Raw genomic sequence first — 3,605 nt, 5'->3', positions numbered from 1 at the left:
CACTTAACAATTGTTTTGCACATAACCCCCCTTTCTACCTTCTGTCTTGTGAAAGATTTAGCGAACAAGAAAAAAAAACGAATCTCGACCCAGGCGAGGGTGAGACTTGGCGGCGGCGACTGGACTGCGACTTGGCGGCCGCCATGAAGCCTCGTCATGTGCAGAACGCCATGTGCCCTAGCTCTCCAACGGCTCAGTCCTTGAGCCCTCTTCCTCGTCCTCCATCAGCCATGTACACCAGTACTAGTCCTCCGTCAGCACCGTCCAGCAACATGAGCGCTCCGCCGCCCGTGATCGTCAGCCCACTGCCGGCCCCGTCCAGTAGCGCGAGCACTCCGGCGGCCATGATCCCCCGTCCTCCGTTGGCCCCGTCCAGTAGCGCGAGCGCTCCGGCGGCCATGATCCCCCGTCCTCCGTTGGCCCCGTCCAACAACACGAGCGGTATGGTGGCCATGATCCCCCGTCCTCCGTTGGCCCCGTCCAACAACACGAGCGGTATGGTGGCCATGATCCCCCGTCCTCCGTTGGCACTGTCCAGCAGCGCGATCACTCCGTCGGCCGTGATCCTCCGTCCTCCGTTGGCCCCGTCCAGCAGCGCGATCACTCTATCGGCCGTGATTCCACACCCTCTGGCGGTGCCATCCAGCAGCGCGAGTCCTCTGCCGGCCTCCGCGGTAAGCAATGATTTTTTTATGGTTTATTTTCTTCCTCCATTGATACGAACTGATCATGCTAATTCCATGGTTACTTTTGTTAGCTTGGTGGTGATTTGGTTTTTCAAAACCATAATTGCGATGAAGGAGTACGCCATGATATTGAAATACATCCTCCCCCCATCAATTTGGATAGCTTCCGAACACCCAAAAAAAGAGCCACGGATGTCCCAGTTTGTGTGAGTGTCATACAACTTAGTTCAAATGCCTCTAACAATTACTAACTTGTATGACTAATGGGTGTTGTAATTTTTAGAGTTCATCATGTACATCCAAATGCGATGAGAACTTGAAGCCAGCTGTAGGAATGACATTTGATAGTATGGAAGCGGTCGAAGAGTTTTACAAGGCTTATGCACACAATGTTGGATTTTCAGTTCGAATTGGACAGAAGAAGACGGTAGATAATGTGATAGTCTGGAGGCGTTTCCTTTGTTCAAAATCAGGATTCCGAACAGAGAAGGTCGATGAACCCAGGACGAATTTGAATGGAGAGAAGAAAAGAACACATGCAAGAAAGATCACTAGATGTGGTTGTAAGGCCATGATAACTGTGAAGCATATAAAGGATGGCAAATACTCAGTATCAGATTTTCATGAAGAACACACCCATGATTTTGTCACACCTAGGAAGCAACATTTAATCAAGTCTAACCGAAAAGTCAGTGAGAAGGCCAAGGGCACACTATTCACATGTCACGCAGCTAGCATTGGTACATCTGGGGCGTTTCGGTTGCTTCGTGTTGGTGAGGGTGGATTTGAGTTTGTGGGGTGCACAAAAAGAGACCTGCAAAATTATCATCGTGACATGAGAAGTACTTTCAAGGATTTAGATGCTCAAATGTTCATTGACAACCTCAGGAAGAGGAAGAAAATCAACCCGGGGTTCTTCTTTGAGTATGTTCTTGATGATAAAAACTGTCTGACACATGTATTTTGGGCTGATGCTTTTTGTAGAAAGAATTATGCTTTGTTTGGAGAAATGGTGTCCTTTGACTCTACATATAGCACCAACCAGTACAACATGATTTTTTGCCCATTCACAGGAATAAACCACCACATGGGATCTGTTTTTTATGGTGCCGCCTTGATTGTAGATGAGGAGATAGAGTCATATGAATGGGTATTTGAAACGTTCTTGAAAGCAATAGATGGGGCAGCACCAAGGCTTATAGTAACCGATGAAGACCAAAGCATGAAGGTTGCAATTGAACATATAATGCCAAACACTATCCATAGGCTATGCATGTGGCACATAATGAGAAAGCTGCCAGAAAAGGTTGGCCCTCCATTGAGAGAGGATGAACATTTCTATAGTACAATTAACTCATGTGTATGGGGCTCTGAAAACCCAGCTGAATTTGAGGCAAAATGGTCTTCATTGATTTCTGAATTTGGGCTTGAGGAAAACACATGGTTTGCCAGGAGATACGAACTTCGTGAATCATGGATACCAGCCTACTTCAGAAGTGTTTTTTTGGGTGAGACTCTAAGAACCACTTCAAGGTCAGAGAGTGCTAACTCGTTTTTCAATCACTTTATTGGCTATAAACATGCTTTGGTGGAGTTTTGGATTAGGATTGGTACAACCCTAGAAGAACAATGTCAGAATGAACTTAAGGCTGACCATGAGTGCCTCAATTCTATGCCTCCATTGATTACATCCTGAGAGATTGAGAAGCATGCTAGTCTGGTCTTCACCCATGAGGTTTTCAAATATTTTCAGAAGGAGGTGCGTGCAGCTAGAGATCATTGCTTGATTGAAAGCATATCACAGGAAGGTGATGTGAGAACCACTGTTATAGGTGGTGACCGCTCTTCGAAGTCTCGAGAAGTTCAATTCAACACAACATCCATGAGTGGTCATTGCTCTTGCATGTTATTTCAGACACGTGGAATTCCATGCCGACATATCATTGTTGTTTTGAGAGGTGCAAAGATGAATGAGCTACCTAGCCATTTTATTCTAGATAGGTGGAAGAAAACGGTTAACAGGAGGGTACTATATGATGGGTACGGCAACTTGCTTGAAGAGAATGAAAGTAGTTCCTTAGATCTGGCAAAGCGGAAAATGGTTTCTGAGATACACCAAGAAGTGGATGACACAATTAGGTTGGCTGAACACTCTCCTGAAGAATTGGAAGCATTAAGAAACATTCTCATTGACATGAAAAGAAAAGTGTCTGAAAGGGTTGTTGCCAATCATCCTAGTAGACAAGATGAGTTTGAGGCATATATTGGTTGTACCATGCCTAATCAGGTTGACATTCATCCACCAACTGATGTCCATACAAAAGGGAGATGCAAAAGAATTAAGGGGCACTTAGACAAGGGTGGGAATCAAAATAAGGATGGAGAAGGGAAGCAAAATAATGATGCAGAGGGGAAGAAAAATGTTGGTGGAGCAAAAAAGAAAGTGCCTAGAACATGCAAGAAGTGTAAGCAGGTTGGCTTCCATGATAGCCGTAATTGCCCTAACAACAACTAAGAAAACTATTGGTACTTTTCATACCCATACAATTTACTTATTTTTAAAAATGTATATTCGCACAAAAAACTGATCTGTTCATGTCAAACTGCAGGTCTTGTTCAAGCTCCACAAATCTTCTCAGTTTCTGAAATCTTATGATGCATCTCTGAAAGACAACTTGGTGGTGAAGCTCATGGGCTGGATGAATTTTAGATGGCCTTTGTGGCTATATTTTGCTAGAAGATTATCATTTTATCACAGAATAGTGTTGTTCTTCTGAATATTTATGTTTGAAGGCGTCAAAAATATTTATGTTTGAATATGTACTGCATGAAATGGCCATGGCACAAATATTTATTTTCATTTTTCAGTGCAAGAATATTGTTCTCAAGGCTGATATTTTTGCATGTTGTTTCATCGAG

General features: G+C 44.0%; 1 pseudogene; it reads left to right on the top strand.

Moving 5' to 3' along the window:
* The first annotated feature begins 1,020 nt into the window (after nt 1-1,020).
* On the top strand, nt 1,021-3,342 carry LOC147967123 (protein FAR1-RELATED SEQUENCE 5-like; annotated as a pseudogene).
* The last annotated feature ends 263 nt before the right edge of the window (nt 3,343-3,605 follow it).

The sequence above is a fragment of the Triticum urartu genome, chromosome 6A (genome assembly GCF_056163025.1).
Source record: "Triticum urartu cultivar PI428250 chromosome 6A, HENAU_Tu73, whole genome shotgun sequence".
Taxonomy (NCBI): domain Eukaryota; kingdom Viridiplantae; phylum Streptophyta; class Magnoliopsida; order Poales; family Poaceae; genus Triticum; species Triticum urartu.
This window is presented reverse-complemented; position numbering and strand designations above follow the sequence as displayed.